Raw genomic sequence first — 14,492 nt, forward strand, 5'->3', positions numbered from 1 at the left:
CGCCTGAAGAGAAACAAGACTCTTAGTTGGGAAGTGAGGGCTGGTTTTTCAACACTGTAAGATGCATGCAAGCAAAAACTACAAAATATAACCACAAACCCATGACAGCCGCCCTTTACCACTTCAGAAGAAATAGCAAGAGCCATTTCTGAATCACCTAGTCCCTTGTCTGAGGTCACAACTGGCATTTCGGGCAGGACAATTCTCCAGTCGTACCGTCCAGAACGCCACAAAACATTTGGTATCCGTGGGCCCCGCCTCCCAAATCTAGCAGCACCTCCTCAGCCCAGTCACTGTGACCATCCAGTTGCCCCGGCCACTTTACAAACCTCCTTAGGGAAGCCGCCCCACTCTCCCCCAGAGAACCACTCTCTTTTATGCCCTTTTTCTACACTTGTGCTTAAGCAATAGGAGCATCAGGGAACTAAGGCCGTGGAAAGAGCAGACTTACCTTCAGTTTGATAAAGGCTTTAATCCCGGCTCTACCATTTATCATTAGGCAAGTTAGTGAAGCACCTGTAAATATAGGTGATAATGTACACTTCAGAGGATGACTATCAGGATGGTATTAAATGATGCAGGTGTAAGGCCTCACAGAGGTCTAACCCAATGTGGATGCCCAGTGAGATTATCCCAATAAAGTTACAAAAGAAGAAAAGGAAGAAAGAATGTTCCTTAGCGGGCGCCTGGGTGGCTCAGTTGGTTAAGCGACTGCCTTCGGCTCAGGTCATGATCCTGGAGTCCCTGGATCGAGTCCCGCGTCGGGCTCCCTGCTCGGCAGGGAGTCTGCTTCTCCCTCTGACCCTCTCATGTGCTGTCTCTCTCACTCTCTCTCTCTCAAATAAATAAATAAAATCTTAAGAAAAAAAAAAAAGGATGTTCCTTAGCAAAGTAATTCTCTTAGAAGATGACAAATTCTGTAATTACGGGGTAGGTACAAAAGTGCTAAAGGCACACCGGCTGTGCCAAGCAGGGAAACAGAACCGGAAGCTGCTCAGCTAGGCTTTCAGGACACAGCACTCCGCTCCATTGCCAACCACCCATCTGGCTCTCCAGAAACATTGGCCCTAACTTTTAAAAGGTTAGCACTCACCAAAACTCTGTCTTGCAGGTTCTGGTCACATACATTAAGGTCAAAAGTGCTACCAGACATCATCTACTTATTTCCATCTTTGCCATAATAATTACTGTGTGGTCTGTAAAGCACGGGCATAACCCCATCTCTCAGGTAAGTCTGGGCACAGCTCACAGCGTGAGCCTGGAGGTACTATTATCCCTACGGGCAGGTCAGGGAACTGACAAAGTTAATTGAATCAAACACTCTGATAACAATTGTAGTAGCAGCTAACAGTAGGTATTTTCAATGTTCATCATTATATTTATTAAAGAGTGTGTTAACAATAGAAGTATATTATTACATTTATCATTAATAGTCACATTGATTATTAATAGATCGGTTACTGATTAATAATCAATCTCATTTAATGATAATTCACTATGTATCAATCACTGTACTAAGTAACCTAAACACACTTTTTCTTTTACTCTATTTTTTAAAAAACTTTGCGCTAAATGCTATTATTATCCTTATTTTACTAGGGAGCAAACAAGCTTAAATAACTTGCTCCCAATCATACAGCTAACAAGTGATGGAGACAGAACTTCAACCCACATCTGTTTAGTTTCAAACACACTAAGCTATAGTCCTTTCCTGACTCCCTTCCAAGGGATGCTCAGATACAGTGGCCAACAGAGTCTTTCAATACAGGGGCTTTCACAGAAAATAAAAGGCTTTGGGAAAGAATGCATGTAATTAAATAGATCACGTAAACTACCCCTACATTTAAGTAAGAGCTAAAGGTAAAAATGGGTGGACAGGCTGGGCCTTGGAGGCGGCCAAGTTGCGTTTGCCTGGTAAGGGAATGTTGGTCGGGACCCCACGGCCTGGCCTGCCGGTCACTCACCATAGACCAGGCCAACGAAGATACCAGCAGGGCATATCAGGAGTAGTAATCAATGATGTTTGTAGAGAGTAAGAACTAAATGAGTACATCACTAGGAACAGTTTCATTTCACCTCCCCCTAAACTTTATTATACAGAGCATCATACAATCTCAGGATTTTTTTTAAAAACCACCTCCCTAATCTTCCATTTACAGTTGCAGTGAAATTCTGGTTTATATTTTTAACCTGCTTCAACTGTAGAGTCCTCAGCACCCCCTGACTCCCTGGCTGGCTCCACCTTGCTGTAAGTTCCCACCTCTGAAGATCCCTTCACAGTTGGGACTGCGGGAGAGTGCAGAGGACAAGAGGTGACTGCAGGGACCGAGCCCTCCAGTAGCACTGTATCTTATGACAGTAGATTGCTCAATATGATTTCTCTAGTGAATGGAGAACAGCCAGCCTAGACACGAGATGGTGTTTACTCATTGTTGAAATGCAATGCTTTTCCTTAGAAATTTCATGTTGTCCCTAGGAATATCAACTCTTTCAATTTGCCTAAAATATATGCAGTCTTGCAAACATAGCTCCCTAGAATTAATTCCAAAATGGTATGCTTTCAAAGGTGAATACTAAACTAACCAAGATTCATAAGGATTTTAAAATGGCATAATATTATGAGCATATTTATTATTTTGGTGCAGGTCACAGCTAAAAAAAAAAAAAAACTTGATTTAATTTAATAACAGGGTACTGATAGAAAGGAAAAGGGAGAGAATAACTGTTGGACAAATATAACCCAGAAAAACAGCTCTGAAACCCTACCCTTTTTTTTGTTATATGCTTACTCACACTGTTCTCCCTGACTTCCTGTCTCTTGAACCTTAAATTCCCTTCTGTATGTTTTAAATTCTATCTGCTCTTCAAGGCCCAGTTCAGTTCTTACCTCTTTAGGGAAGTCTTCTTTCCCCCTCAGCTGGCCCACATAAATCTTTCCTTCATTTGAGTGCCTGCAATTGAAAACATAGTTCTTATCTTACAGTTTAATACTTAAATATCCTCTAGGTGATTAATGTCTGCTAATTTTAACCCCTAAACAGCATATAAGGATTTGAAGTTATGGCTAATAATTGTTATTAATGTAAACAATGATAACGAGCCAGCACTTATTACTTACAGAGGACTTACCGTGTACCGGGCACTTACAGAATTTCATTGAGTCACCACCACAACTCTATGAGACAAATATTATTATGTCCTCCTTAAACACATGAGGAAACCAAATTCTAGTAAGAAGATCATTTTGCCAGGAGACAGAGCCACAATTTGAATCCACTGCCTAATCCTACTATGTCTTTTCCCTCTGGAGCAAGTGGGCCAATGTGTTACAGAAACTCTGTCCCATGATGAGGACACGGAGTGCCTTTACTACAGCTGAATGACTACTGATGGGAAAGGTGGAAAATTCCCAGAATGCTGGATTGTGGATGAGGTTGAATTCATAAGAACAATAGGCAACTGTTAAAATTCCTTCCTTAATTTGGAAAAATGCCCAAAGTCCAAATTACCCCAAAGGTCACTGGAAGATGCACATTGTGTATCCAAACTTTGTCACTGACACAAAAGAAAGCAACCGTTTGTCCTTTTGGTGAAGGTTAGGTTCTCCAGGCTTCAGTGGATGGACCATATTCAGACATCCTCGTGAAACAAAATGTACAGAATAAAAAAACATCGTACGTGGGATATCTGCCATTGAAATACTAAAACCACAAAGATGGTAGATTAATATAAACCCTCAGTCAGACTGAAGATTTGTTTTTACAAAATCAGAAGATTTTGACCTCTATAAGGTAAAGGATTGAAGAAAAACATGATAGCATTTTATGGCATAGTTAGAAAGGATTTTAAATAAATTTTTAAATTTTAAAACTATACTTAGCTAAATAAAAGGAAGAAATGGAGAGCTAGAGATGCCCAACTATACAAAACACAAAATGGAAACCAAAAGAGCGTAATAAACAAAGAAGATAAAGTGACAAGGCTGTAATCTAACCTGAAATTGACTAAGGGTGCTGGCCATGAAAGCCTTTCCTGACCTTCCCTCCCACCCACCCCCCACTTCCCCTTACATTCCTGGGTAGCCCCTTCTTCTGGGAACAAAATGCCTGGCAGCAAGAGAAGCAGCACAGCCAGGTTTATGACAAGGATAAATTGCCTTTTCTCCACTGGGTGCCTGGTGCTAAATGGAATGTTGGCTGTAAATATCCCGACGCCCCTCCCTTTTCCTCTCTTAAGGCTTCTTCCCAACATGCTAGCCCAGCATTCTCCTTCTCTCTTGTCCAATTTGGCTCCTGCATCTTATCTTCTACCTTTTTCCTGCTCTCTCTTCCGTTTTCCACTTCCCTCTTCTGTCCTGTGGAGTGTGGGGAAGTCAATGACAGACTAAGAAAATTCATAATCCCAGCACTCCCAGCACTCAGACATTCAATTTCCAAAGTACTAATTCACACTCAGTGTAAGTGTAGTGTTTGGTTACTGGTCTAAAATCTATTGATTCATACCAGAAGGTAATTTCTTTTGACTTCCCTAAGCTTGTTTGTTCCTATTTCTCCTTTCCAGAAGTCTTCAGCAGTGGTGTTTATTTGATCTTTTACTAGTTTCAAATCAGTTCTATTTTCTTCCTATAGCCATCATAAAGCCCAGGACCATAAACATGCAATACTTCTTCTGGCAGTCTTTGAAAAGTATCATGGAGATCTATATTTTTTGACATAGAAAAATGATCTCTTTAAATTAAGTGGAAAATTATTTTAAAGCACAACTATATAAAAATTATCATATATTGCAGAATACATTTATACAGAAAAACCAGGAGGTCTATTTTAAGATGTTGAAAGTCTCTAATTGCAGCAAACTTGACTGATTTTTTCTTCATTTTCTTAAAAAAAAAAACTTTAAAAAATATACATGCATAGCTTGATTGACCAAAAGCAAACAAACAAACAAACAAACAAAGAAGGAAAAAACTGTGAGCCTTTACTACCTTCCGGACAAGGAAAAGTATGTGAGAATTGTATGGGCATGTGGGAAGTAGAGTAGAGGAATGCAGACACCCGCCTGCCCGTGAAATAGGGAGTTGGTGACAAAGCTTGAGTAGAAACTGGGGATGTTGCTGTTGTCTGGAAAGCTTTGGAGAGAAGTAAATTTATTATTGAGAAAAGCTTTTTAGTCCTAACAGCCACTCCAGTCATTCGAACTGCTTCCTTGCAACCTCATTAGTTGGTTCTAAATAACTTAGATAATCCAAAAAGGAGAGAAGGGAAAGTCTGAGCTCTAACCAGGACAGGGCTGAAACCACTCTTCACAAGGAGTCCTATAGAGCTTGTCTCAGCGAGAGATGAATTGACGATGAACCTCCAATTTGGATGTTAGCCCCTTGGAAGTGATAATAACCCCATCAAATTCCCAAGAGGAAACAGCTATAGAAATAAAAGGAAAACACCACAACAATGTTTAAAGCTGAAGAGCACAAAAACACTGGGCAGAGCCTTACAAAATGGAACAATGGTCCAAGTAAAACCTGAACGGCAGGAGCGTTAGACCGTGAAATGGAGAAACAATGCGAGCCGAAGTGGGATGGAAGACTCAAAAGCTGCTATTAATTCAAGCAAGATCAAAACAGAAATCAATCTATTCATGTGACTTCCAAAAGATCATTAAAAACTAATTACTTTCTGTCTACCTCAATTGCTTTGTTGCTTTAGTTGGTAAATTGTTCTTCCTCACTCTCGGTGTAGATGGCTGTGGAATAAAGCAGTGTGTTCCAACTCAGATCACAGCGAGTCAAGTGGCCCCATCATAGAGCCCAGACTCTGAAGTACTTCTAAGCATTATCACAGACTCTCCACTTATCAGCACAAAGCTTATGTATGCAACTGGGTTGACACCTAATTACATAAAGCAATGTCGTGCATTATTCTAATTTCAAAAAAAAAAAAAAAAATCAAACCCTTCTTTGCTAGGGCTATGGTCGGTGATTTGGCATGTTGGTAAATCAGTTCTCTTGTGCAGAAAGAGTCTCCATGACGGTAACAGAGCTCATTCTTATTTCTTTTCCAAATCTGACATAATTATAAAAAAAATTAAACAAAAAGAAGAGAAAATCGGCTACTCAAGCAAATTTGTTCTGTCAAGTGGCAGTTTCTTCAAGATGAGTATTATCTCTAAAAACAAAACAAAACTTCTAACAATATTTATTTTCATTTGACCTTGATAAATAATCTCGTTTCTCTTTCAACCTAAATCTGTCGATTTACTTTCCTTCAAAATTAAACTCCTGATCTTCTTGCCATTATATGTATATATTTTCTAGGAGAAGATTCAATATGCTCTTAATTGTTTCTCAGGAAGTGAAATGGCTTTCAGTGTCCCACAATTATATTTGTAAAAGAACAAATATCAATAGTCAGAAAAAAATCATTTTTTAGAATCTTATTTGCACATGGACTTAGAAAATGACCAAGGATAAATGTGGTGAAATATGATCTTAGATATTAAGACTTGCTCTTTCCTGAATGCTTGTTTATTGCACTTTTGTGATAAGATACAATGTATGTCTATCAGTGCCTGAATTGATATCTACTTTTAAAGAGAATGGCTTGTATTTCCTTAGAACTTAAAATTTTCAAAAATTTATTGCATTTCTACTACTTTCTCATTTGAAAACCACAAAATTTCTATAAAAGAGATCTTTCATTTGGGAAGATATTTCTTCCCACTTTATAGTAAAGAAACATGTATGGGAATCACCAAGGTCATATAGTTTGTAAGAAATAGAGACTGGAAGAGAATGATCTTCTTGCTCCCAGCACTGTTAGTATAGCTACTGAAGAAAAGAGGAATTAATATCAAGGGTCTTCTACATACCAGGCCTCACTAGTGCTTTACGAACGACATTTCATTTTATCTTTACAACAGCTCTATGAGATGGATATTATCATTCCTACTGATGTGTATACTGAAATTCAGAAATTGTGAGTGCCTTCATCAAATTTACTCAGCTAAAATATGGCAGAGCTAGAGTTCCAATGTGGGTTTTCTAACTACACAATCCAAGTTCCTTCTCTATTTCTTGATGCTATTTCTACTTACAAATTGGAAGTTACAGCCTTTGTTGCATAAAATTCAAGTTTAATCAATTGGAAAATTCCACACATTTAAAAATAAAGTAGATGATATTGATGTTCAGAAATCGTAATTTAAAACAAGCACAATCAAAGCCAAATGCCAACATGCAATCACAACACATCCAGTATTTAGGTATCCCCCTTTAAAGGAATGTCTCTTAAGGACATGGCATAGTTGGGCTAAAAAGTGTGCCCTTACTCCATAGAGCAATGCAAGCATGATTTCCTTAACAATCATCCCTCCCCTCCTTTCTCCAATATACTATATCTTCTCACTATATATCACCTACCTATTTTTTTTTCTAGGGATGGAGAGTTGATGAGATATAGAAATCTCCTCATCACAAAGAAGTCAGGGACCCCCACCAATAAAAAAGTAGATTTATTGCTAGGTGGTACAGTTTAAATCTCTTGAGGAGAATAGTGCAAGGAAGCATTAAAAAACACAAACTTCTAACCATGTAATTGTGTGTCTTAGATCTGAAAATTTAGGGCCGTAAGACAAGTGGTCTGCTAAGAAAACGTGGGAGCTTTTTTCCTGGTAGGGTATAACAGAGAAAGGAATACTCAAAGTTGACAGGAAAATTAAGACAGAAAGAGTCTTGGAATAATGAAATCTTAAGGCAACGCTAAGAGAAAGAAAAAGCTATTTAATTAATGAGACTGGATTTCACTCATCCTTAGTATAAAAGACATTTATCTTATTAAGAAGGTCAAAGATAAAGGGCAAAACTGAGCAAGTGCTGCTGAAGAAAGGTTCTTGAGCTGTGACTGAATATACACCATACACATACCTTTCACAAAATAATGATTTAAGTTAGTTAACCACGTGTCCCAAACTGAACAGAACTTCTAATTTAGCTTCTTGACCTCCTCTCCTGAACTTTTCTTCTCAAATCACCTTCACTGTCCTGCCAGGCTTGACAGGCTTAGAGTAGAGAAATTTCTCTCCATGCCAAATACATCTTAACTTTTGTAACAGCAGAAAAACCTAGAGATTTTTGCCTGCACATCTTCAGACCTGCTACTTTCATACAATCTCTACTAAGTCAGCAAAATCATTCTCACTGATTTACTATGTCTATGAAAACACAACTACTTTTGACTACTTAACTTACTTGACTGCTTACTTTTATTAGAACCACAATTAACTAAGTACAACCGCTTTTTATTTGCTTTGCTTTTAATTAAGTTTGATAATTTAAATTTAGACAACAGTCCAAAGCTCCAGATTCAATTCTAATTGCGTATCCATTGAGGAAAACTCTCTTATGCAAATACACAGCTTACACTACATTTTCTTTAAAGCAAAGGGTATATATTAATAAAAAAAAAATTTCTATAATTTAATATGCACAAACTCTGGGTAGAGGTTAGTAGAGTCATTATATACTTTAACATAGCTACTACCTCCATAAGATAGCAAGATATTTTTTTCAATTTTATTGATGAGGAAACACAGAGTTTAAGAAAATTAGAAGTATTGTGGAATTTTCTGATTCTTGAATCTGGAGTTGGGGGTGGCATTATTTAAATGCATTACCACTTGGTTAAAAAAAATAAAGGCAGAATTTCCTACAGTTATTTCCCACAACAAAATAACTAATTTCATTGGAGACATCACAAAAACTGGAGTAGTGTATAGTTTGTTTTGCTGGTACAAAAGTTAAAATTAACTTGGCAAGAAAAGCAATTCCTCTACTCTTAACCTGCAATGTAGGAAAGAAATGCCTATTTTTAGGTGGCAAATTTAGCATACCTAGATGAACCCTTAGCTGAAATGGACAATTTTCCAGAAAAAAATATGTGGATCACCAAAACTGGCTCAAAGAGAAGCTTAAAAGATTCACACAAAGGAATAACCACTGAAGAAATTAAACTAATTATCAAAATGTTATACTTCAAAAGGCACCCAATCCAAGTTTTCACTTGGAAATTTTATCACACCCTTAAAAAACAGATAATATCCCTATTATATTATATTATATTTCTTTTTGGAGCAAAGAAAAAGATGAGAAGTAATGTGACCCACTTCGCTAAGCAAATATAGCACTGATACCAAAACAAGACAAAGCACAAGAAAAGAAACTAGGACCCAATCAGGTTTACAAATTAAGACATATACACATTAAATAAAACATTAGCAAATAAAATTTATAGATGTATTTTTAAAAATTAAATATCAAGATTAAATTTGGTTTATCCCAGGAATTCAAGGATGGTTCAATACTAGAAAATCCATCAATTCTCCGTATGAAAAGACAAAAGACAAAAGCTAAATAATGTAAAGACATTGGATGAAATTTAACACCTGATTTTTTTTTTATCTTAGCAAACTAGGAATAGAAGGAAAATTTTACCTTAATAGAGTGTCAGTAGTTGAATTATATAAGTACCATACACAATGCATGAAATATTAGAAGCAGTATACAATAAGGAATAATAAAAGACACTGATATTATCATTGTCTATTCAATGCTTACTCTCTATCCTTGTCTATCCAAGAAAAAAAAAGAGAGATATAAAGATCATAAGGGAAAAGATAAAATTATCATTATTTGAATATGATATTACCATCTACCAAAAAAAATCTAAAAAAATCACCTTATAAATTATTACAGTTCATTAGAAAGTTTATCAAGGTGGTCAAATAGAAACTGCAGAATAATATATACATTAAAATATAATTTATATTTTAAAACACACACATTTTTTAAAAAGTGCTGTGTATAGCCTAGGGCCATAAATATATCTCACATAAGTAAAAGTAAAATGGTCTGTAAAGATACACATCATATTAAATGTTGTTGGTACTTCTCAAAAAGAATCAGGATTGATGGTGATGATCAAAGGAGAGTATAGCTTTATCTATAATATAGGTATAACTTCAGCTATATTTCAGGTTCAGTTCCAGACCCCTGCAGTAAAGCAAATATCACAATAAAGTGACTCAAATGAATTTTTTGGTTTCCTGGTGCGTATAAAAGTTATGTTTACACTATCCTGTAGTCTACTGGGGGTACAACAGCATTATGTCTAAAAAAAACAATGTATATTCCTTAATTTAAAAATACTTTATTGCTAAAAAATGTTAACCATCGTCTGAGCTTTCAGTGAGCTGTAATCATTGACCACAGATCACCATAATAAATCATAATAATAATAATAAAAAAGTTTGAAATATTGTGAGAATTACCAAAATATGACACGGAGATACAAAGTGAGCAAATGCTGTCAGAAAAATGGCACCAACAGACTTGCTCACTGCAGGCTTGCCACAAACCTTCAATCTATGAAAAACTCAGTATCTGTGAAACACAATAAAGCGAAGTGCAATAAGATGAGGTATGCCTGTATTGTTTTTATGGCCTAAATATATTTATTAGTTATACTATTAAAAATTAATAAATGAAATTGAAAATATACAAGAAAGAACTTTAACTATTTCTACATTTCATACTATCCATACTATTTCTTAAAGTTTGCATTATTACTTAACTCAAGGATAGCATCAGGAAAATAAAGGAGCACATCATATATAAGCTCATAAAAGCTAACTTTGTGGCTAAGTATGCTTTATTGTTGAGTTAATGTCTATGAGAACTGGTTTACTGACATTTTAAAATTTTGATAAATACAATTTAATAATATTAAGGCCAAAGACTGAAAAGGTTTGTATATATATTAATATACATGTCTAAATATGTGATTTTCCCACAACTTTACTAGTGTTAAAATATAAAAATAATAAACTGACCATAAATTCAGCTCAATGAAATAGATTTATTGTGAAAAAACATTGAAAGTTATTATTCAATATTATGACAATTAAATTTTTTAATACTATTTTTCAGAAGAGACCACTATATCATTGAATTTCTCTTTCTCTCTCATAGATATTAAACATCTGGTAACCAGGTTCCTTTATGTACTTGTGAGAAGCTTGAAAAGTTCAAAATAATGGATATCTGTTCCCAAATCAAATATTTGCCTTAAAAAATAATAGTAAACTTCCCGAGAATTCCATGTAGATTGACAACTCACTTCTTTATAGGCAGTACACCTAACTGTCAAGGGCAGTCTTGGTGTGAGATTCAGAGGATAAATACACTCTGGATGTAATGCTGAGAGAAAAGAACTCATGTTCATTCTAAAAGGAAAGATATAAAAAGTACACAAAACTGCCCTATCAAACTCATTATACCCCATTAATATTGTACCACAAATTTGATTTCCTACAGTAAAAATTAGTCTTTGAAGAAATATAATTTACTCTCAGGTGTTCAGACTGTTAAGATCCTAAAGATTTTTATTTATATCAACTGATATTCACTTAATCATGACATACATTTTTGTATTTTATTGTCAATATAAAAATCATGCTCATTTTTACTCACATCTTCTCTAATTGAAAAAGATTTGGGGGCACCTGGGAGGCTCAGTCGGTTAAGCATCCGACTCTTGATTTCGGTTCAGGTCATGATCTCAGGGTCATGAGATCAAGCCCGGTGTCAAGCTCTGCGCTCAGTGGGGAGTCTGCTCAAGAGTCTCTCTTTCTCCCTCTGCCCCTCCCTCTGCTCTCTCTCTCAAATAAATAAATAAATCTTTTTTAAAAAAAGAAAAAGATTTTTACTCTTTGTCTACTCACACATGAGAAGAAAAGAGTGTCAACAATTCAATGCCCTCTAGAAATCTTGCTCAAACAATTCTGAGGCATGTGGAGGAAACTGAGTTGTAGAACATTTTTTGTTGGTGCTAATTTCTTAATGAAAGGGTCATTCTTTTTCATTGGATATTGAGGCTCAATGGGCAAAATTTGTTTCAGAGGTGCTCAACTTCCCTGAGATGATGAGATGATAACTTTAGGTCATTACTGACTTGAAAAGCTTTTCAGCCTCACAACTCTTTAGAGACACTGTCTATGTGTATTCTATGTAAAACATGTACTGATTTTCTGGAATTCTCTCCAGGAATGTCTTCAGAACCTGAACCTCCAGGGAAATACAAGACAGATGGGCAATCCCACTACATGTTTCATAAGTGCCCTAGAGTCATCCGTCTACCCAGCAGGACAAATCTGAGGATCCTGGAGGTGCGGAGGATATAACACAGTGAGATCCTGTGCAGCAGCAGCTCCTTATCTCCCTGCAATGCAGCAGAAAGACCTTTGAGGGAAAGAACAGGCAGAACTCTATGGAAACGCTGGTGGGAACAGCAAAGGAAGGCACCCTGAAGGTCCAAGCTGACAGCTCCGCATCTACCTCTAAAGGAGTTTAGAGCTCACTCTTTTATGTATTCTTCTTATTTTTTTTGAACTTGCTTTTATCCTTTACACTAAAGAACACATTCTGGACAATAAGCATTCAGACATTTAACTGCAAAAGAAAGATTTAATAGATGATCAAATTTAGCATCCTGGCTAAAGCATATTGGTACTTAGAAGAAATAACTAAAAAACTACAAGAGGATAACATTGTTTTCTAAGTGAAGTTTGGTGGCTCTCAAAAATCTTGTACACTCTCAATTTTCATCCGAACTTAATTATTTTGTGGGTTCAATTTCTGTTTCCAGCAAAACACAACTTCCTAGTACTGCGGAAGAAAAGACTTATAAAATGGGCTTCGTGGAGCTCAAATAGCTCTTAAAAACAATATCTTGATGAGTTAAGTGTAAATGAGCCAAAACATATGGATTAAATGTCCCTTTAAATACACATGGCTTTAAAAATTAAGGGAAAAAAGGTTTTGGCAAAATGTGTTTCAGATTTGGTTGAAAGAAAACATTTGAAAGGAATAGTTTGAGGGACTGAACTAACCCAAAACATACCTGAGCTCTTCCAACCTCATATAATACAACCAATTCTAAAACATATGGATTTTATACTATAATTCCCCTACCACACCCACCCTGAGTTCTGAGTTCTTAGTTTTTCTTCCTATGTTGGAAGTCATTAAAAACAGTCATGGTGTCAGTACTGTGTTGAAGAGACCATAACCTACTACTGTGATCAGTTTAAGTCAAATAGAATGAATGGCTTATTGATCATCACTCCACAAAAATAAAAATAGTTTTTGTTTCAAACTCACATATTTCTCACTAGCAACCCCCATCAGACAGTGAGACTACATTATAGATACACATTGAGATAGAGGTAAGACCTGGCCAGACACCCATGTTGTGACTCCCTACTTAACCGAAGTCAGGTAACAGACAAAAGGTCAACAGGAGAACACCAAAGCACAACCCAAACAAAGTCAGATAATTTTGACCTGCTTGGAATAGTTCAAAATGTACTTATTCGATGCAGATGACCAGGAGCAAAAGCAAATGGACAACCTACCAATTGACAGGTCCTAAGACCTGTACCACCTGTACCTTAGGTTTGTCTTCAAAGTTACCCCCCCCAACAGACACACACAGGTGGTAATGTTATAATAAACTCTACAAGCAATGAGATTTACTTCTAACGTGTGATCGGGGATAAAATTAATACAAATTTTAAGTATCAAATAGATAAATCATTAGCTTTATGAATTCGTGAAATTATCCATATTGCTATCCCATTTTTTCCACATGAACCCCGGGAATCTCACCATCTCTACTGAAGCAGGTAGAATGGTTATTTACTGCCACTCTCTCCCAGATTACATTTGAAAAACAAGCAGTAACATGAATAAATGACCCTAGTCATGATGCCACTAAGTTGCCCTAATGAGCATGCACCCTCGTCTAAGCAATAGAGTTATTATGCCACTAAGGTATATTGTATTTCTTCAAAGGCTGGGAGTTTTTTTGTTCCAACCCCCCCCCCAGTTTTATTGAGATATATAAAAGACATATAGCACTGCGTAAGTTTAAAATGTATAGCATAATGATTTTGATTTACATATATTGTGAAATGATGGACCACAGTAAGTTTAGTTAATATCCATCATCTCATAGAGATACAAAAAAAGAAAAGGAAAAAAGTTTTTTCCCTGTGATAAGAACTGTTAGGATTTACTCTCTTGACAACCGTCATGTATCCCAGACGGCAGTGTTAACTACAGCCATCACATCGTGCAACCCATTCCTAGTACTTACTCATCTTAAGTGGAAGTTTGTACCTTTTGACCACCTACCTCCATTTCCCTCACCCCTCACCTATGATAACCACGAGTCTGATTTCTTTTTGTATGATTTTGGTTTTTTGCTTTGTTATTTTTAGATTCCATATAAGTGAGATCATGCAGTATTTGTCTTTCTCTGTCTGACTTATTTCATTTAGCATAATGTCCTCAAGGTCCATTCGTGCTGTCACAGATGGCAGCATTTTTTATAGTTCCAGCTGATAGCTAAATAATATTCCATTATATGGATCTAAGC

The 14,492-nt window shown here is 36.3% G+C and overlaps 1 protein-coding gene across 1 annotated transcript in view; it reads right to left on the reverse strand.

The window, feature by feature from the left end:
* Window positions 1-475: 475 nt before the first annotated feature.
* The window catches only part of TRMT11 (tRNA methyltransferase 11 homolog), a 151,513-nt gene continuing 137,496 nt past the window's right edge, over window positions 476-14,492 (reverse strand). Inside the window, exons 13-14 of the transcript XR_004299987.1 lie at window positions 2,888-2,951; window positions 476-516 (exon numbers count right to left, since the gene is read on the reverse strand). The gene's annotated coding sequence lies outside the window, so the exon portion shown is untranslated. The remainder of the gene's footprint in view (window positions 517-2,887; window positions 2,952-14,492) is intronic.

This window comes from Phoca vitulina, unplaced genomic scaffold (genome assembly GCF_004348235.1).
Source record: "Phoca vitulina isolate PV1807 unplaced genomic scaffold, GSC_HSeal_1.0 scaffold9, whole genome shotgun sequence".
In the NCBI taxonomy this organism is placed as follows: domain Eukaryota; kingdom Metazoa; phylum Chordata; class Mammalia; order Carnivora; family Phocidae; genus Phoca; species Phoca vitulina.